Here is a 22,596-nt window from a genome sequence, read left to right on the forward strand (position 1 = left end):
TCCAAATGGAAAAAAGGAAATGAACAGTCGAAGACCGAAACGCCTAAATCTAAAACGAAGAACATCGACTGTATGCAGTGAAATAAGCTACGCGTTCTACTTTTGTTTTCAGTTGCAAATTAAAGGGAGTTATAGCTATAGTTTTTGCCTTCCCAGTGGTCATCAATAGAATAAAGTAAAAAATGTAACGCTGCTCCTTTAGCAATGGTTGGCTTTTCATCTTCAGTTAGTAATGATTAAACAATCCCCTATTTTGGGTCGATCCACTTTCTGAGGGTAGAGTTATTTATTGTATGAAAAATCATATTGTAAGTGTTGGATTTTATGGGAATAGCGTGGAGAAAAACTCAGCACTTTCATTGTAAAGTTTTGGCTTGGAAATTAATAGAATGATGCAGCTTTGATTCATGAGGTCCCTGTGGTGTGAGTTCAGCAAATGTGTTTTTCTTTCTATGTTTCATATGTATTTTGTTAGGTTTACCATCCATTCATAATAATTTTTGGTTGAATTCTCTTACGTAGAAGAGGTAGAATTTAGTTTATGCTGATCCTTGTAAAGCATTCATATTTTGTATATCTTCTTCTGTTTGAAAAGGGTTCATGTGTATGCGCTTTTTAGCTTTTCTCAACAGTCTTTCCACTCCATTTTATATAAATCTGATTGCTAAACCTCCCGCCTATCTTGCCTCACGAAATATCCTATGTCTTTGATTTAATTTCCCAGCTCATGCTGTCCTTTGGTCACACACAACCCGGAAAATTCAGTCATTCAAAAATCACCTTTTTCCATATCTATTGACTAGCCTAAAATCAGTATTCAGTTTAAGTCATCTCAAGCCATATTGTTTATTCCTCACTGAGCATCACCCGGAGAGAGCCCTCTCCTGTTCTGGTAGGGCTAGCTACCAGATTGAGCGTGTTTGTGGTTACCCTGAATTTTGCCTTCTTTCAGCCTAAGGCAGATTTAGGCTCTAACATAGTGGCGACTCCACTAGGAACGGAAATTGGTTTGCTTGTAGATTGTCTTGCCCCAGTACATATCTCAAGTTCAGAGTTGATTTTTGATGGTGGACAATGATCAGACATAAGCAGGCTGACATCATTCACTTGGCGACTCCATTCACTGAAGAATCTAGTAATCAGTGCTTCATGGTGACTCCACTACAGAGAGATCAGTAGCTTTGACATTTTCAAGATGGAATGGGTTGCAACAAGATACGCTCCCATGAGCCGAGATCACATCCCAGGTTTTACAAATAACATGCCCAAGGTGGATTGGCTTTAGAATTTGCCTATGTTCAGAAATGTGGAAGGTAATGACACTGCTCTTCATCTAGTGAAATTTCACATTCATGTGCATAAATTAAAGATCAATTTTCCTCAACACTATTTGATGAAAATGTTTATGGCTACTCTGGAAGACGAAGCCCGATCTTGGTATGAAAGTTTGCCACCTGCTTCTATTTATTGTTTAAAGGATTTTCATGGAATATTCTTTGAAAGGTATAAAGAATCATATCCATCCTTGGCTTTAGTTCAGGACTATTGTAGCCATGTTCATAGTTTTATTGAATATCTTGAGATTTTTATGGGCGTGATGACTTGGTGGATGGAGAAATCATGGAAGAATTGTATGAAAATTAATTTCAGCAGCATAAAGACGATCATGAAAATTTGCAACAGGATCAAGATCTTAGTACGGTGGAAGATGAAGGAATTTTGCATCTTGACAGTCAACAGGAATTACATGAAATGGATCAGCTATATGAGGAAAATTTGTATACTCCTTCACTTGAAATTAATGAAGACAATCACTGTTTGAGCAAGAGAAAACAAAAAGTATTATCTCCTTTGTCTGAAGATGAGATAGATCAACTCTTGAACGGTTAGGTTATAGCTCAAGTTAATGCAAATCTGTAGTATGCACATGATCAAGAAGGTGATGATGGAACTTCTTCCTCTTCTAAAAAGGATGATAGTCCTACAAACAACTTTATAGATCAGTGGGTTGAAGATGTCCATATGGTTGAAAGTTATGAAAGAAAAAGTGTCATTTCAGATCTGTCCATAGAAGAAGATAGCATGCAAAGAAGTCCAGTTCTAATTCTAGAATGTGATAATGTCAAGACAACTATTTCAGATACAGATTCAAATTGTGATGACCAAGAATACAGTGTGCTAAATCTCATAAAGGAGAACTCTACTGTTAAAATCATCTGGAATAAAGAAGACAGAGTTATGAATCCGAATGTTCTCATGTCATCAAAACGAAGCCTTCATAAAGAGGTAATCCAATCAATTCATGAACAACGTGATGGGATCTTTGTTCAAGTACGTGAAACAAGTTCTCTGGATGAATTTATGGTAGATGATATAGCTGTTAGTGTCAGGTTTCAAGAATAATCTAAAGTTTCTTTTCTCATGATTGATGAATGTGATAAATGTAATGAGAATCTGGCTGTCATATCATATGAAGATGACCTAAAATATATTCAGACTACCGAATACCAGATCATTCAGGATTCCATTTCAGATTCTTCTTCCTATGTTTCATGTTTTGAAATGTTCTTTGAAAAGGAAATCATCTCATCTACTTGTTCAGAATTTTTTGAGGACCAGGAACATACTCTTATTGAAGTACATTATGAAGAAAGACTAGAATCAAGAGAAAAGGATACCTTGTTTTTCCAGCAGGAGGTCAATCTTAATGCTTTTCAGGATCCAATGGCAAATCTGTTGCAGTCAGCAGTGAAGGTGATTATTGTAGTATTCAGTGATGAAGGAGATCATGGTCAATTATGTTTTTGGATGCCCAGTTACCAGTTTCTGTTGTTGACCGGAATATCTGATCAGGAGAATCAATCAGCAAGGCATCTGCTTGATCGGTTACATCGGAATTTTGATATAGTTTGATCGTATATTGCCTTGTAAGAAACACAGGTGGTCATGTACTACCACCAAGCTTTAAGTTTTAAGTTCAGGTCTTAGTATTCTGAGTTATTTTGTTAGAGTCAAGTTTTTTTCAGTCATTCCAGTTTGCATCAAGTTAGTTTGAGTCAAATTTTTAGTTCGTAAAGTAGTTAACAATCTGGTGTTGATTTGGATTCCATTGCCCAATGGATAAGGCACTGGTCTGCTCTCCCAAAGCTCTGCGGTTCTTGCCACCTCCAAGGAGCTAGCATCCCCATTGGAGCCAATGTTAGAGTCGGTCTTTGTAGCCCTCCGTCAAAGATCAGAACTATTTTTGCATTTCATTTTTAGGTTTCCCATTCTGCTCGATCACTGCATTCCATTTAGGAGCATGCCATAATCTGATAGAAGGACTTTTTCATTTATTCCCCTCATGTCTTGTACTTGCTGGATTAGGTCTTTTCATCAATGTTTATTAAAATCCATTACAGTCAATGTTTGATATTTAATGGGTAAAGATTCATGTCAATCATAGGTCTAGGGTTTCATAAGTTGTGTCTTCAAAGTTCCCAATCATGCTAGCAGGCTAGAGTGAGGATCAATAAGTTTTCATTTCAATATTTCCATCATCAATAATGCTCAAAGTTGATTTCTCTTCAAAACTATGTTTTGAAGAGGAAATCGTCAAATCAATGGTTTGTAATAAGTGTATTTTTAAAGTTTTCCGCCATGAAGAATTTCAAATGAAGGCCTTGGTAACCTTATTATCTTCAGCAGCTTCAGAGACCCTGCAACAGATAGATGAGATTCATCATTCATCCAAAAATTCAAAGACAAGTAAAATAGAGTCATTTCAAAATGAGAAAGTGCCAAAAGTTTTGCAGCATTGGCAAGACAATTTCTGTTGAAGTGCCTACTGAATATGTTGCAGAAATTAAGGATACAAAGTTCTTGTTCCACAAGTTTCCATTGCCTTCAAAGTCTGGTCGACTATAGAAACTAGCTGCTGAAGCTCATGAATCCATGAATGACAATGTGTCCCTTAATGATTTTCTAGGAGGTGCGGGGGCATTTGAGTTTTGTGCCAAGTTTGGCTGTGGGATCATAGTCACTGTAAGTGTCCAGATCATCGTGTCTACACATTGTTCTACAGAATATCTTGAAATGATTGACGAAATAGAGAAAAGAAAATTAACATTGAAATTGGATACCTTTCTCAATTCAAGCCTCCTTAATGGCTCGAAAGATTCTATCATTACATTGTATACTACAAAATCATTCTTGCTTTGGTCTGAAAATCTGAAGATTAATGGTCAATGCATTGATGATGTAGCTTGGAAAGCATTGACAAATCCATAAATGTAGGCTGGTCGTTTACTTATACAAGAACTTATATGATGCAAGATCCAAAATCCTTCAGAAGCATATTGAACCCTATATTGAATGAAATTCATAGCCAGCATTATCACCTTGTACCTAAAGATTGGTGGGTTGAAGACATCATGGAAGTCACGACACGTTGTGGAGGAAACAAAAGTCAATGTGAAAATCGAAATTGTTGGTGAAACTGCATGCGCGACGCATAGAAGGGAGGTCGCGGCGCATCCAGAGCACGCAATGCATAGAGCCATATACAGTAGTGAAAATTTGGTCGTGCGTGGCGCATCCAGCCTACGCGACACATTGGGCTGGGGCACGACACACAGTGTCGACACACTAGAAAAAATCATCATCAGTGTTCCACAATAAAATAGTTCGTCACAGATCGTGGGCACAAGAAGCAGACGGAGGAGGACATGATTGTTTGAAAATATATACCTGATGATCCAGAGAGTCTGTGTGGAGAAAGATGCATAAATTTATTTACAAATACAGAGTGCACACCTGAGTATTGCCTTTGTGGAGATCGCCGCAAAAACCAGCGATTTGAGTGATACGTGAAGACAAAATTATTCCAGACAGATGGACATGGAATTTGTATTATTATGATTGATGAATAGCTAGACATGAAAACTTGCAAAGAAATGATCTTGGGAAAACCTGCACCGTTAGTTAGTACCTTCAGGTTGAACTATTTGAAATTTAATGAGTCGCGCTGAGGGACAATTTGAAATTGAATGGTTTCCATCAGTTTCAACATGATAAGGCACTACCAGAAGTTGAAAGCATTGGAGCAAAAGTTGATTGCTTATACCTATCATAAGTCTGAACATGATGAACACCGGTTGAGGTCTTTTCATGAAAAGTAGAATTAAATAGCGCAGCTCAACACAACTTCAAATGAAAATGCGTGACTCTCAGCTTCACAAATTTAGGGAATAGTTAAAAAATCACTCAAGAGTGCTTAAGCAACTTGGACACATTGATTCTGATGGTGTGGTGCAAGTGAAACGTCGGGCTACATGTCTCATTGACACGGGATGAACTTCTTGTGACAGAGTTGATGTTCAATGGCACATTCAATGAGTTGGATCATCATCAAACAACAGCACTTGCAAGCTGTTTCATTCCATACGATAAATCATCTGAACAAATACATTTGACTAATGAGCTTGTGAAGCCATTACGTCAACTTCGGGATAGTGCACGGTGGATTGCACAGGTGCAACGTGAGTGCAGGTTAGAGGTTGATATAGAGTAGTATGTTGAGTCAACAACCCATCCATTGGTCCAAGGGTGCCTCATTTCAGAAGTTGTTAATCGAGCTAGGTATATTTCTTCTAGGTTTCTCGAGTGATGTACTACAAATCAACTTTGCTATTGGCATACGAAAGTTTTGGGGTGGTTTATGGTGATTTGAGCACATCCCCACTATATGTCTATAAAAGAACTTTTGACGGAAAGTTGGGTAACTATATGAGTGAAGATACAGTCTTTGGGGTCTTTTCATTAATCTTTTGGACGTTGACCTTAATCCTTGTTGTTAAGTATGTTGTCATAGTTTTGAGTGCAAGCAACAATGGTGAAAGGGGAACATTTGCATTGTATTCACTTCTTTGTAGGCATGCTAAGTTGAGTTTGACTCCAAATCGGCAAGCAGCTGATGAGGAAGTTTCTACATATTATAATACACGTCAGATAGCTCAGAATAAAGGAAGCTCTCCTTTGAAGAGATTTCTGGAAAAGCATAGAAGATTGTGCACATGATTACTGGTTGTGGTTTAACTAGGCACTTCCATGGTAATAGGTGATGGTGTTCTCACGCCTACAATATCATTCTCTCATCAGTATCTGGACTTCAATTATGCACTTCAAAGCTTCCTGAGAGTGTGGTGGTGGTTCTTGCCTACATTATATTGATTGGCCTTTTTTGTCTGCAACATTTTGGCACTAATACGGTGGCCTTTACATTTGCACCTATTGTGATTACTTGGCTATTCTGCATCTATGCAGTTGGCATATACAAAGTGGTTTATTGGAATCCTAGTATATTATGTGCCCTCTCTCCTTATTATGCATACAATTTTTTTCGAAATATTGGTAAAGATAAATGGATTTCTCTCGGACGGATACTCCTATGTATTACAGGTACAGAGGCGACGTTTGCAAATCTTGGACACTTCACTCCTTTTTCCATCTAGATTGCCTTTGCAGGAGTTGTCTATCCATGTCTGATACTCTCTTACATGGGACAAGCCACCTTTCTTTCGAAAAATTTCCATTCTGTTGACACAACTTTCTACGATTCAATACCTGAGCATGTTTTTTGGCCTATGTTTGTAGTGGCCACCCTTGCTACTATTGTTGGAAGCCAGGCTATTATTTCAGCGACTTTTTCAATCATCAAGCAATGCCATGCTTTGGGTTTTTTTCCACGTATCAAGATAATCCACACTTCGAGGCATATCTGTGGTCGAATTTACATACTAGAAATAAATTGGATTCTCTTGGTTCTATGGCTTGCCGTCACTGTAGGATTCAGGGATACCACCTTAATTGGGAATGCTTATGGAATTGCTGCTATCAATGTTATGTTTGTGACAACATGCCTTATGTCACTTGTTATAATCATTGTATGGTGAAAGAATTTTGTATGGGCTATTTCTTTTCTTCTCTTCTTTGGGTGGATTGAAGCATCCTACCTCTCAACCTCTGTTATGAAGGTGCCATAGGGAGGCTAGGCTCCTCTTGCCTTGGCAGCAATATTTATGGTTGTCATGTATGTATGGCATTATGGTACACGAAGAAAATACATGTTTGACTTACAAAACCAGGTTTCTATGAAATGGATTCTCACACTTGGACCAAGCCTTGGAATTGTGCAGGTTCTTGGTATTGGATTAATCTATACCGAATTGGTCACAAGGGTTCCTGCTATATTCTCACATTTTGTCACAAATCTTCTTGCATTTCATCGAGTACTTGTGTTTGTGTGCATCAAATCAGTTCCTGTTCCATTTGTCCCTACTAAAGAACATTATCTTATTGGTCGCATTGGCCCAAAAGTATACCATACGTACATATGTATTGTGAGGTATGGGTATAAAGATATCCCCGAAGATGATAATGATTTTGAGAATCGACTTATTCTCAGTATTGATAAATTTGTACAGATGGAGGCTCAGAATCACAGTCTACATCTATGAAAATACTTTTCTCAGGATGGCGTGACTTGACAAACCAATCACATAACTGTAGTTACAAAGAAATCAAGTGTTCCATGTTCCCCATATTAACAAGATGCTTTTGTGTGTTGGAGCCTAAAGGTTTCAAACTGATAGTTTTTATCCAAACGACAAAAAGGAAATGAACGGTCGAAGACCGAAATGCCTAAATCTAAAACGAAGAACATCAACCGTATGTAGTGAAATAAGCTACACGATCTACTTTTGTTTTCAGTTGCCAATTAAAGGGGGTTACAGCTACAGTTTTCACCTTCCCAATGGTCATCAACAGAATATAGTAAAAAATGTAACGCTGCTCCTTTAGCGATGGTTGGCTTTTCATCTTCAGTTAGTAATGATTAAACAATCCCCTGTTTTGGGTTGACCCATTTTCTAAGGGTAGAGTTATTTATTGTATGAAAAATCATTTTGTAAGGGTTTTATTTTCTGGGAATAGCGTGGATAAAAACTCAGTACTTTCACTGTACAATTTTGGCTTGGAAATTAATAGAATGATGCAGCTCTGATTCATGAGATCCCTGTGGTGTGAGTTTAGAAAATGTGTTTTTCTTTCTATGTTTCATATGTATTTTGTTATGTTTACCATCCATTCATAATCATTTCTGGTTGAGTGCTCTTAAGTAGAAGAGGTAGAATTCAGTTTATGCGCTGCCTTGTAAAGCATTCATATTTTGTATATCTTCTTCTGTCTGAAAAGGATTCATGTGTATGCCCTTTTTAACTTTTCTCAACAGTCTTTCCACTCCATTTTACATAAATCTGATTTCTAAACCTCCCACCTATCTTACCTCACGAAATATCCTGTGCCTTTGATTTATTTTCCCAGCTCATGCGGTCCTTTGGTCCCACACAACCTAGAAAATTCAGTCAATCAAAAAGTGCCTTTTTCCATATCTATTTACTAGCCTAAAATCAGTATTCAGTTTAAGTCATCTCAGACCATATTGTTTATTCCTCACTGAGTGTGACCCAGAGAGAGCCCTCTCCTATTCTGGTAGGGCTAGCTATCAGACTGAGCGTGGTTTGTGGTTACCCTAAATTTTTCCTTCTTTTAGCCTAAGGTAGATTTAGGCTCTAACAGCTTGGAGGGCACTCGATGTTCTTGGTGTTGCCGAGTGGTATGCCCATAACATCACTTAATTTGATCCTCTTTAGTAATCTCCTAACATCATTTCAATACATCAAATTGTTCTATTTTCATGGAATTTGGGTTATAATTTGGTGTCTGGTGGTAGTGAAAATCACCAAGTTCTAGTTGATTTGAGGCCCTTGGTAAAGATCCTATGTTCATATGCTGGAGTACACAACCTACTTGTATATTCGTTTCTATTGGGTTTAGCTGGTTGAATGTAACATGTTTTATATTAATTGGCTTGGACAGGGCATTGATGGTGCAAGGGTAGAGGACATTTCAGATGTTGCTTCTATCACACTAAATAAGAATTTTGTACCAGGTTACCTGAATTTTTTCTTTGTATATTTAGATGTAAGGGATTCATCGATTTTCCTTTATGAATGGGTTGATATAGCTTATTTTCACACCTTACATTTTTAGGTGATAAAAGTGTTATGGTTCTTGGTGGTATACACATAGGGACTCTTGCATTAACCACCCGTAGGCTTCTTGAGGATGACTTTATTAAGGTTGCATATTTTATCCACGAGGGGGTGGAGATAGCCATTAAGGCTAAGGGCTCTGTGAAAAGTACAAAATTAAAATATTTTATAGAATTTATTAAGTCAGACAATTTCCAGCTACAAAATAACATTGTTGATCTTAAAAAGCAGGTTGATTCATTTGCTAGCCAATTTCCATTATTTGGTGTTGGCACTGAAAATCTTAGTTAGAGATATGATGTGCTCATAAGCTCATATGTGTCCTTTATTAACTTTTAGGTTGGGCTTCAATGACAATAACCAGGTTGGTAAGATTTGGTTCCTTGTGTATATTATAGTGATGAATAATGTTTTAAGCTAATTTTTGCCTGAATTTATGTGCTTCCCCAACATTGGCATTAATAGATTCTATTATGATGTGCTGGATGTTGAGTTTTCCATTTTATTTATTGGCAATTATGTACAACTCTCTTTTTGTTCATCACAAGAATTTTGGGTTGAAAAATATTGATAACTTGTATGGAAGCCATTATATCACTTATTTATGTGGGGTGACTATGGATATTTTATATACCCTCGAAAGTAATATTCCATACTTCTCAAGGGCCCAGGTATTGGGCCAATTACACAGTTTCATAAAGTGTGTTCACTAATATACTTCTACACATGCACGGATTCCATGTCCACATGACATATTTGAAATCAATTGGGCTTCTAAGATTTTATTGATACATTCATCATCTCACACAAGTTGATTTTATTGTTACATTCATCACCTAATTTTTTGCTTTTCTAGGTTAAATTCATCTGCAATCACCCATTTTTTGGTTTTTCTAGTTTGGGAGGTGGTTTGGGAGGTTGGATTTGGTCCCAATCACCCTGATTTATTGGTTTTCAAATGGAGGGCAAGGGTGATTCGGTGAATGACTGCCTAATTTGTTGGTTTTCAAATCGATGGACGCCTCTATAAATTCCATAGTTTCAGATTCCTTAGTTTGTGAATCATCCATTTCTGATTTCTGAATTGGTGGCTTGTTGCAAACAACACTAGGGTATACATTTTGTAACCAAGCAACCAACAATGTTACCACCCGTGGGCTTCATTCACTGGAAGCGAGACTCCATTTTCTAAGGAAATTGACAGGTTATGGTAGATAATTACATGATACTATTGAACAAAAGGAATTGACCGGGTTATGATAGCAAGTGGATTCATCATTGGCATGATAGGTAGAAACAAAAACAAAGGTGGAGGTAGTAGTGTAACCATGTAAAGATGAAGTTCCAGATGATACAGAGGCAAAGGCTGCACCTCGCCTAGTGTACCTTCCATATCGAAACCCTAAAGCGGGGAGGGTAGCATGGCTAACAATAGTAATTATATCTTGATGGTGCTATGATAATTGATCTGAAACTCGACCATCTATCAGGAAAAGTGTTTTCTATGGATTTCTTGTGGTCTATTGAAGTTTCAGAGAAGTAGAGCTTGAATTAGGTTCAGCAGGCTGAAGCCAAAATGCAAAAGGTGAGGGATGTACTAAATGATGAAATATTATGGAATGATATTGAAAAATGCTTCCCTTCTAAAATTTATTTGTATGGGCCTCAGGTCTTGGTGCCAGAATTGGTGAAGGAATTTTTTTATAATTGTTCTACAAGTGAAAATATAACTAATCGTATGGGGAAGGCTATAGATTAAGACACCATCTTGTTTTACCTTCTGACATATTTAGGATCTCTCTTGAAGCACTTGAGGAAATGGTGTGTCACTAGTAGGAAGGGCCTTCCACCACTTTCTCTGTTGTGGTACTATGATGCAGAATTATGGTATTACCCCTCTAAGTTGTGTCTTCATTTCAGATTTTCCTACTACATACTTCATTGTTATTTGTAGATTCCATTTATTCTCAAATAAAATACATCTCCATTTTTCTTGTTTGAAAGTATGATCTTCACTAATTAGGTTTTTAACATGTGATATTCATTAAGTAGGTTTGGATTTTGAGTTGCCAAAACTCAAGCCTCAAACTTAACTCTATGCTTATTAGGTGCTCGCATGCTCATTATGTCATGGGAGTGCCATACTGTCCACTTAAATTTTTTTATCATCATGGTCTACCCATTTAGGGTGTAGCTCATAGTGGTCCCAATGAGTTTAGTCATTATAAAAATGATTCTTTCCAAAATAATTTGATAATGTAACTTAGATGGGTATCTGAACAATAACAAACCATTAATCTACCTCTACATGCCTGGAAGAAAGGGATGGATCTACTCATACAAATGTAAGTATCCAACAAAGTATGGTAGAGAAGGTGCATTAGTTGTACTATATTACAATAATAAAACATAATTTATCTATTGTTTTACTCCTACAAGGAAATTTAACCATTTATACATATTTGAGGAGCTCGCCAGTGATGACAGAAAATAAGCAGGAGAACCACTCAGGGGACATCATCGTCTTGAGGGTTCAGACATTGATATAATATTTGATACAAACCCAGAAACTGGAGCAAAAACACACATAACATTTTGATGGAGTTTTGACATTTCTTCTGTGTGTTTTTGTCGATCTAAGTATGCTACAACACTTATCTGCCATTAACATCACTATAGCTAGCTCAATTTCATCAAAAGAAACTTGCAGGTGAAAATATTTGCTATATACTACTAAATAGTGACCATAATTTATGTTAATGCTAGATGGAAATAGAAATGACGACATAAGTAAATGTATCCACACCACATAGAAAAATATGAACTCGAGGAATTTGTTTGGGTTAAAAATAACTCCAGAGTTATATATTAATTGGGAGGAGAATGAACCAAATTTTCAATTACAAAGGAAAAGGAGGTACAATATGTCTTGCACCTTACCATGGCAACAATTGTTCCATGTCCTTTCCTATGTGTTGGCAATGATATAAGGCTTCTCTCTTTCACAGATTCCCCTATCTCTATCACCCCCCTTCCTACCATATTTTCCTTCCTGAATCTTGTCTCCTTAAAGGGCCACAGAGGTAATTAGGTTAGGGCTATCTGTCTCACTCAACGTGACCTATTCTTAACTTCTTTGTAACCCTATTCTTTAATCATCAAACCTACTCACATTGGAGGGTTTTGGCCTGTAAAAGTCAATAATTTGATGACTGTGGTTATTTTTAAGTCTTATTCTTTGGCTCCTGGCTAAGATCTTTCTTAGCTTCTACTCTGGCTCTGGCTCTGTCTCTGGTTCTGCTCAAGATTTTTCCTGAGATACTTGTCTGGTGCCTAAGAAACAATGAAATACCCATCTTCTTTAAGCTCTAGATGTTCATAGGTTGCACTTTGTCATCAATTCTCCAAAGTACGTACAGAGCCTCATAATACATGTGCCATATCTACAGTTATTCAGGAACATGGTGTTCCAACACTATTGATCTCCATTTTCTTCCTAGATATAAACTCAGAAATTTAAGGAAGAGCACTAATAGTTCAGCTGAGTTTTGACATTTCCTTTATGTTTTCATGATCTAACAATTCTGTAACACTTCTTTGACATTAAAATCACTACAGCTAACAAATTATGAGAGAAGAAAAATCTTGTAGGTGGAAATCTCTGCATTATAAGGGTAAATGTTGTGCAATCTATCTGTTACTGTCAGAGAGAAATAGTAACAGAAGCATAAGTAAAGACTTACACACTACAGTGACTATACAAAGTTTGAACTGGAGAAAAACCTTTTCCAAGTAAAAAAAAAATGAGACTTATATATTACTTGGGAGGGTAATGAAACAATATTTAAGTTACAAAGTAGAAAGAGGTATTGGATTTCTTGCACCTATACATGGAAATAAGTGTTCGATCTCCTAATTTGTGTATTTGATGATGGTGGCTTTCTCTCTTCAGCTACTTCCCCCATCTCTATCACTTCCACACATTTTCCTTGGATTTTGTCTACTTAAAAAGTCCCAGAGGTAGTTAGATTAGGGGCATGTGTCTTATGTAACATGGCCTCTTTATAACTTGTTTCTCACCCTATTCATTATGGATCATTCTTACTTTTGGTTCAGGCTAATTATTTTGTGTTAGTAGTATGATATCTTCAATGGTTTGATATTGGAAACATTAATAGTAAGCTAAAAAATTAAATCATAGAGACATATAGATATTAAGTACCTGAGTATTTTAATAGCCTAGTATATCTATGATCATTACTAAAATTGAAATCCTTATTTGACATTATTGTGGCAAATTAGTTTAGTACTTATTTTCTTCATTCCTAAAGCTTGGGACTAACTTCACACTCTTGATTATCATAATCAACTTGTATAGGTTTCAAGAGTTGGGTATTTGACTATTAGTAGTGCAAGAACTACATAATTTAGAGTTGATTGAGTTGATTGAGTTTGAGAAACCATGAGGTTTTTGAACCATATCCATCATTTTTGCTAAGAACGCGGGAAATTAGGAAGTGCCCTAGATTTTTCAGCGACTATACATATAGTGGAAGCATAGGAAGTCTAGAAGAAAGAAATTCAATGGATGTTAGAACCCCATAGGGAATTGGCAATCTAGGGAAGGGGCACGTGGATAATAAAAATATGCAAATCTTGCACTCGTTAATACAATCATTTCCCTCAATTGAAGAGATGCTAAAATGTACTATTGATATTAAATTAATGTTAAAGCTTGGTGCATCCTGGCTTAATTCCAATGGGAATAAGTTCTCTGAAGAAGATTATGCTGAAAATATATGGCTTCCATACAATTTCCTTAGATATTTTTTGTTTACAGATAGGTTATCAATGAATATCCTTAAGGAAAAAATGAACTTGAACGTGTTCAGTTATCTCCACCAGTTTGTAGTATTTTGTAACTCCAAGAGACAGCAGTAATTTGATCATTGGAAGGCAATAGAAGGATCTATCTTTGCATTCCATGGAGGTCGTTAATGTAACTTGTACTCTATCAAAAGGTAATTTAGTTCCGCTATTATTTTCTATTTTCTACATATACTCTGTGAGATCTTGTTTCACAAATGAATAATAGAGGAAATAATCTTTTATGTCTTCTTTTATGTGATTTGTATGGTTTTTAATAGAAGAGAAACTTGACATCCTTAAGAAACAAAAATACTCCCCGCGCTTGAAAATATATCAATTGTATAGACAAAACATGCCTTTACCGTGGTGAAAATTGGGATTCAATAGCCTAAGAGATTGTAATCACCCTTTTTGTGTTATAAAACTTTGAAATAACATTTTTCAACTAGTTCATTTTAAGAATGATATTTAGAACTAATTAATAGAGAATGCCTTTAATGAAGCCCTTATTAAGTGACTTGAGACCAAGTAATGATATTTAAGGACAATTTAAGAGTATTTAGGACTTTTTTAAATAGCATACTTTAAGTCATCTAAAATTCATTTTACTTTTTTGTTTTTCAAAGAAACTTCCCTGTGGCTTTGTAAGGAGTTGTTATCACTGCATGTCATTCATTTGAAGGTCCCCTGATCTGGGACAATACCTATTTGTACAAGTGGCATTTTCTCAATGGTCATTTAAAATCCTTAGGTGGCTAGGTCCCATTGCTACGTTTCAATTGGGTTCTAGATTTGCAAAGCATAATTGGATATGATGTAAAAACAGTCACTACAACTTAACAATCCTCACAATGAGTTATTATCAAGCATGCCATTATTTTCCCCTTCGAGATAAAGTGGAACATTTTGATTCTGCTAAGATTCCAAGTAAATTGAAATTTTGAAAATCAACAGTAGTTGCCTCCTACCAACACTACCTTCCAACTAGTAAGAGCATGCATCATGGAATTGTAGAAACTTGAAATTTAATTTTGAAGTACCATGGATTTCAGAAAATCAAAGAGCAGCTTCAGAAAATAATCCTTTCCAACATAAGAGCCACAATAGGGTGAAATATGCCCATTTTAACAAGTCATGGACCTGGTACCACCCAAACTAGTAGACTTGTCAAGGCCCATACAAGATGCTATGATAGCACTATTGACTCAAAATATATTAGGTCTTGTGAGACGCCTCATAAGGAAAAATGTAGACCAAGACACAACAATGAGGTGGATGCTATTGTCTCCTCAACAATCCACCTCTTGCTCCTTAGTGAAATTTCACCACATGGGAGGCTTCCCATTTTATGTCACCTAAGGTATGTTCTAGGTCTAGGGTTTAGAAGTGATAGCTCAATAAGCTTACCCAAGGTACTCAGGATAAGAAAAAGGCACTATTCTATTGGATAATGAGTAGTGTAGTTATGAAGTAGCCTATAAAGATGGACTTCTAGCCCAAGGTTTTCAATGCATACTTTCAAAATTAGCACAACTAGGCATACAAGAGAGAGGAAAAGTTTTCTTAATGATATGATCAACAATAGGAAAGTAAAACCTTCAAAATGGCCCTAGGTTGAAACCTTAGTGCATAATTAGTGTTTTTGAAGCCCTATAATTGCCTAGGGTTGATGATGTCAGCCCTAAGGAAGGACTTCCAATCATGTAAATTGCATATTTTGGTATTTTAAGGCTCAGTAAGGTGGAATGATCTATAACTAGCTCAACATCATGCCCTAGTTTAATTCAACCTCAAACCCTAATCGTAGTGGTTTACCTTGAAGGGCCAAAATTTTAGGACGGAGAGAAAAAGTAAAATTTTTGTGATTTTTGACCATCAATATGGATGCTAGTCCGTTCTATCCATTGAAAAATGTAACTAGGTTCAATATTCATAATGACGTGTATTTTTGATTTTATGTAATTGATGTAAAGAATAAAAATAAAATTATTATTGTAATGCTTGTCTCATGGGTTTCATGAGCAAGGAATTTTATGTTTAGTAATGTCTCCCATTGGGAGCCCTTATGATTGGTCATAAATTCAAATTGAGTCAATGTCATGTATGAATGACTCTTCTTGGGCATGTTACATTTGTATATGAGTCAATGAAAGAGTCAAATATCCCTCCAAGACCAAGCTCAAGCATCTCCTTCAAGTCGCCTCAAATGAAATAATAATTTTTTCCAAAATATACATTGGCTCACCCATAGTTCAATTGATCTTATTAAGGATGCTCTAACCACTATAAATAGGGCAGCTCATAGTCATTTTAGGGACATAATTTAAGTCAAGAAGCCTACAATAGGAGGTACGAAGTTCATCAAGGAAGCCTATAACCAAGCAAGGGAAGGAAAAATATAACCAAGGTCATTTTTTATTTCTTTGGGTAGATTTACTCCATACATGTGAAGAAAGGGTGTTGTCCAGTACAGAAGAAGCTGAGGTATCATAGTCTCCTTTGGAGGAAGGATTAAAGAAGAGAACAAGTTCATTATCAAGCCGAGTTGCCAAGGAAGCTGCCTCCACCTAAAGTGAAGGGAATCAAAGTTCTAAAGTTGATAATATACCAAATAATAAAGAAATACTCATGGTTCTCAACTTTTCAATATGAAAAACTACATTTTGAAGTTATAATTTATGAGAGCCTGATTATTGTAACTACCTTTGTTAACTAAAAACAAAAATTTACTTTACTTCGTCCTATCTATTGTTAGGTGATAACTATTATTTCCAGATATGTATCATTTAGTCACTAGAGTGGCGTGCTTGATGGTAACTAGTCAAGCTCATCTAATTCACCAACAATGTTGTCAAGTTCTTTTATAGTTTCTTCTTGAATACCCTCTTAGTGCCAAGATACTACAAAAACCCTTGTATTTCTTATCGATTCATGATTTTGTACTAGTGATTTGTCATTTTGTATTAGTGATTCACCATGATTTTACAAGTTAATATAATTTGGTGAGAGATTGGCCAAAAAAAAGATATTTACATATTATATTATTAATAAAATTGCCTTCCATTTTTCCTATGTATCATGGGGATTCACCCATTTATTATACATATAAATTTAGCGGGGTTCCTAAAATTTTCCCTCGATTGGAGCCTCTTTGCTAACCTCCTAGTGAGCCTCCTCTTCTTGTACAACTTCCCATGATTGGGATTGTTGTGGCTCTGAATCACCTGACTCTCCATCAAAGTGATATACATCATAGGAAGTAGAAACATCAAATTCAGAAAAATAAGGTCTCTGAGGGTTTATTTGCAGCTCGATGATGTTCCTTCTTATCTTTCTTGACCATTGGGTGATTCTTCTAGATCCGAGTAGATTGTTTCTTGGAGCGGATCTCCACAAACATCTTTATAAAGGTCATTAACCTCAGGAATATCTTCATCATTGAAATATGCACAACAATTTTCAAATAGAGCATCCGATGGATATAATATTTTGCAATAATGATTGAATGCCATATGAAAAATATTTAAGGAATATATGTTTTCATGAGGTATTGTTCTGTACCAAATTCTAAAATTGTATTCTAAAGAGTACATGAAAAATTTTATTTGCGCATATTCAAAAAATAATACCCTGTTGTTCCATGCATTCATGAAAATCCTTAAGGTGTTGGTCCGGGCGTCTATCTGTGTTTCCACTAAATCTAGGGAAATAGGTATTCTATTCATGAAACGAAGGGATATTATTGGGATAACCAATAATAGAATAAAAATCCAGTGGGGAAAATTGGTTGGCCAAGAATGCAGGAATGGCCATTTTGAAAACCCCCTAGGTGAGTGATCTCAGTTTCAAAGATAGGGAAAATTTTCGACTACTTTAGCATCAGAGTGGGTACGAGACTGCTTGAAAGCTAGGATGATCAAATAGAGATATGGAAATTGGAGTCGCCAGGATGTTCACCATAAAATTGAAATAGTGGAGTCTCCAAGGTGAGAGATCTTCCACCCAAACATCCCTTGCTCACCTAACAGAGGGAATGTAAAAATTTGTCATACCTATGGAAAAATAGTCTAATTCGTTCCCCGGCAATGACACCAAAATGTTATCGATTTTTCTAGAACCTATAGCACAAGTTCTTTAGGAGATATAGAAGGCTTTCTAGAGACAACCTTTGGGTTGATTGCAGATCAGTTTCTAGGACATCTTAGATAGATGAGCCCTTTGGAAGTTTATCATTGAGGCTTTCTGCTACACTTCAATTGTCACGTACTTGAAAAAAGAAAATAAAGGGGGCTTGGTTCGATAGTCCTTCATCAAGGTAGACTCAAGCCAATACATTGATCCAAAATTTTAGGGGGAAAATCACTCCAACCTCAAAGAGAAATGTATCGTTCTGGTGGCTGACACACAAAAATAGGCAACTTAATGTTGATGTTGCAGTAAAGTGCATTGAAGAATCTAGGGAAATAAAAATTAAGGAGATTCTTCTTTAGCATGATAACAATTTGTGAAGTTCTTTTGAAATTTTATCTTGGCTTCATATTCATATTAGTATTAGTATTTGTTTACTTCATCAAACTACAATCAAAACAAAAGATACAAGAACACAAAGTGTTTGGCATACTTCTAGGGCGAAAACATCTCCCTCTTAGAGAGGAAAACCCGCACAAAATTATTCTTATATATATTCGAATTGATGAATACCAAGACCATGACCCTTGACCTATTGTTCCACTCCAAGACTAGGATATCAATCCTCTTCTTCATCATTTCTATGATAATCACATTTGTTGCACTACTGGGATCTTCATTAGTACTACCATCATTGAGAGCATCATTGTTGCACCATGTCTGCTCCTTAGGATCTTTAATGAAATGATCTTCGCACCATGAATGTTTCCTTGAAATTGCCACTAAGATGATCTATGTGCCTTCATCGAGATCATGATCTTCGAGAATGAGATAATGAATAATATGTATGCAATGATGTGTACTGCACCAAGATCCTCTTTATACCACCATCAAGATCATGGTTACAATTAGGATCATGACTGTCCTAGAAGGTATGTCGAGACAAGTTGATCACAAGGATCCTCTTCATCAAGACTATGAGACAATGATGATTATTCTGAAATAGAGTATCATTGAGATCCTTCTTACTTGAGACTAGGACAATGTCTACACTTTCACCAAAGTTTGTTGTAGCTATGCCAAGATTGTATCACTATGACCCTTCTCCTCACAAGGATGTCTAGACTATGACTTCATTTGACGTAGTGATCATCAAGTAGGTGACTACGTATGGAATGAATTTCGAGACTGTGATAGTCACAGTCATGAATGCTCTTTCTCATTATGCCGAGACCACAGAGATATATATGTGAGGGCTTCATTATCATTATCACCAAGACTACGACTCGCTATGCCATCCAGAGTCTTGTCTACCTGCACCCATACAAAATATTGGACCTGAAAATTGTCACTGAGATCCTGTACCCATCCAAGATTTGTAGCAAGCCTTCCTATAGTGCGGATCTTCTACTATACCCATACGGAATTTCAGAGGAGAAAAAGTTCAAGATCTGATCTACCTTTTGTGGATACCTTGACGGGGTATTTATAGTGGTTACTTCCATATGCAAGCTGAATTGAAGGGTGAAACATTGTGTCTATTAGTTTTTAGCCGAAATGACATTTAAATATATATTTAATTCAATTTTGAAGCCAACGTGATGATCTCCTTCTCGTTTATCTTGCAATCCTCTTGTGTTTGCTAATGGAGGGTTGATATTTGTCTTTAGAGGGTTGCTACATACTTTTTTAGACTTTTATACATTTACATAGACTCATGAAGAGATTCGTTTATAAATGACATGACTCTTTGACATATTAATAAATCCTAAAGACATAAAGAAGAATTATTTGAACTAATGACACTTCTTTCTCATGAAACCCATGTAGCAATGTATACAAAACAAATTTATTCTCTTTTATTTCATCATTTAAAAAGATCATGTCATTATCAATACCAAAACTATTTACACTTTCTTGAACACTCCCTCTTAAGTAGTGAGGTATTCGTAATGGTAATTGGTCATTCTCAATCTGAAGAATATCTCATATGAATAATCAGATTTGCAATCCATCTGTTATAGCATCATTTCAACCAACATTGTTTTCATATAGCAAGGCCTTGATTAACAGCTCTATCTCTCACTTAGATTAGAGCACACAATGTTGGTGAGACCAATGACTGATAGACATAAATAATCATTGTCTCTCTTAGGGTCATACCCAACCAAATGTTCTCTGAGTATTCCCTACTATGACTATTCTCATCTTAGCTTCCCAACCCTCAATATTATTGGTCCTCTTGCCCACTCTTGTCTTAGATGCCCTACCACATCCTCAAAGAGTTTCAGATGCTAGAAGATTACACAATCCTCCATTCTTTCTTCCAAACTAAAGATAAGAATGTCTTGTCTAACTCTACCTCTTAACCAAGGATGAGTTCCAAGTTTCTCTTCACTAAGAAACTTACTCGAGTTCCTTTACTCATAGGAACCTCCTAGATCTCTCTCTTAAATAGGGAATCTATCATCAATACTTTATAGGGTTTTCTAGTTGACTGATGATCCAAGACCTTGACGTCATCAATTTCTTCATATGTAGGGTTCAGTCATCCATCTATTTCCTTCATCATGTCATTCCCTCTTACTTGGAAAGTATCCTCTTTGGCTTTATATCTTGGGATTCCTTCATAGGCCATCTACCTTCATGTTTCCTTCAATGGTGACTTCTCTAGATCACAAGGTGCATAGTTGTGACATCCTTCACAACTCTTCTGACCATGGCCCTACACACATATCTAGACTTTCTCCAAGGTGCCAGAAACCAAAAAAAATCGCATATTACCTTTTGGTGATGGCCTTTTCCAGTGACATCTTCATGTAGGTATCAATGCCTTGCACACATGTTGACACATCTCTCAAAGATATCGGTTTTCAAGGGTATTCATCTTTTTAGACTTCCATCAAAGTCTCCATATCTTTCCTAGAGATTTCCTAGTCAAATCTTCCTAATCCTTTGGATGTTGATTACCTTAATCATGGTTACATATTTCACGATCTCTTCCATCCTCACTCCTTCCATCCCTAGGAGCCTTCAATTAGAGTTTCTTTAATATTAGTGAACCACCTCATACTTCATATGAGGACATATTATGTTGATTTAATCTATTGTGACTTATTCCTTTTTGCTTCCTTTCAGAGGAGGCGATTCCTCTTCTCTTGATCATGCTTGATCCATGTTACCTACAACCATATGACATGACATTACAATATTAAACTCAAGCATAGATACCTCAGTTTACCTTTGGGTCATCTAGGATCCTTTCAAGAAGTTACTTGATTAGAAAGATATTCAATCCCTTGATATGCTTTATTTCTCATGCCATCAGACCTTCATCTCATGAATTCCATAAGTTGGATTTCCTGATGAAACACATGTTGCCTTCCCAGACCAGTGGATTCTCCGTTGAGGTTTCTATCAGAGAATCTTCCGGAGCTTTCATAACCCTATCTATAAAATGTTTTCTTTGTCCTGGATGACTTCTCCCTTTCCTTTAATGTATAATGAGATTCCCAAGAGCTATTTCCTTCATGCTTGACTGCCATGGATTTTATCCTTTATGATTCCCATGGTGATATCATGAACACTTTTTTTTAATGCTTCCATGATACCATGATGCATCTTATTACCATGGTCATATCTGCAAGGGCTTCTGATAGGGCCCTTTTGAGAGGGACGCCATCTCACTCATAGTAAAGGTCTGTTACTCCCTCCTTCCTATGACCTTTTCTTCACTTCCTCATCCTTCTCGCAATATGAGCTTATTTTCATAGCATTGAATATTAAGTATAATATTTTGTATTGAAAACTTCCATTTCTTTTCTGCACATCTTTATGTCTTCTTAACTTTTAACACTTTTTTCCTCAACTTGTCCTTTTTCCATCTTGCATAGATACTGCAGGTTGTATGAGGAAACTTCCATGTCCTAAGGACACTTTCCATATTTCTTATTAAGAACGCAGATGGTTATATTCTTATCATCTTTCTTCAGATCTCCCAATTGAGATATCATGAAGATATTTCTTCATTCTTTGATACCTTCTCTACTGCACTTCAAAGAGTATATCTTCTAGCATTTCATGTATCCCTTTTATGTCTCCTTTCTTGCTACGTATGAAAGGGACAACATTAATAGTTCTTAAGAATTCAAAGGATACCTTGATATGTCCACTGACTTCTCTCCTCCATAAGGATTATGACAATCGTTGTTATTCCATGAAATAAGTTTTGATGACCCATCTAATCTATAGATCTTCTTGCAATCATTAGGTCATTTCAGCAGAAATGATTAATGAAAATACTTACTTGAGATTTGAAGATGAAGTCTTCACCTTGATCATGTTGGTAGTAGTTGGACCATATGTATTGATGCTTCCTCCGACTGAGATCCTTCATAGGAAGATTGTCTTCTTTGCCTACGAGCTATCTTGATTTATATCTCCACCGAATTATTGATATAATTGGGCTACGTAAGGGACCGTGTAGTATGCAACATCGAATTGAGGT

At 36.3% G+C, this 22,596-nt stretch overlaps 1 pseudogene; it reads left to right on the forward strand.

The window, feature by feature from the left end:
• Window positions 1-5,646: 5,646 nt before the first annotated feature.
• LOC149166160 (potassium transporter 7 pseudogene) lies at window positions 5,647-7,496 on the forward strand (annotated as a pseudogene).
• The last annotated feature ends 15,100 nt before the right edge of the window (window positions 7,497-22,596 follow it).

The sequence above is a fragment of the Pinus tabuliformis genome, chromosome 5_1 (genome assembly GCF_031772625.1).
Source record: "Pinus tabuliformis cultivar Carrire ecotype Pingquan chromosome 5_1, CPIR1, whole genome shotgun sequence".
Lineage (NCBI taxonomy): Eukaryota > Viridiplantae > Streptophyta > Pinopsida > Pinales > Pinaceae > Pinus > Pinus tabuliformis.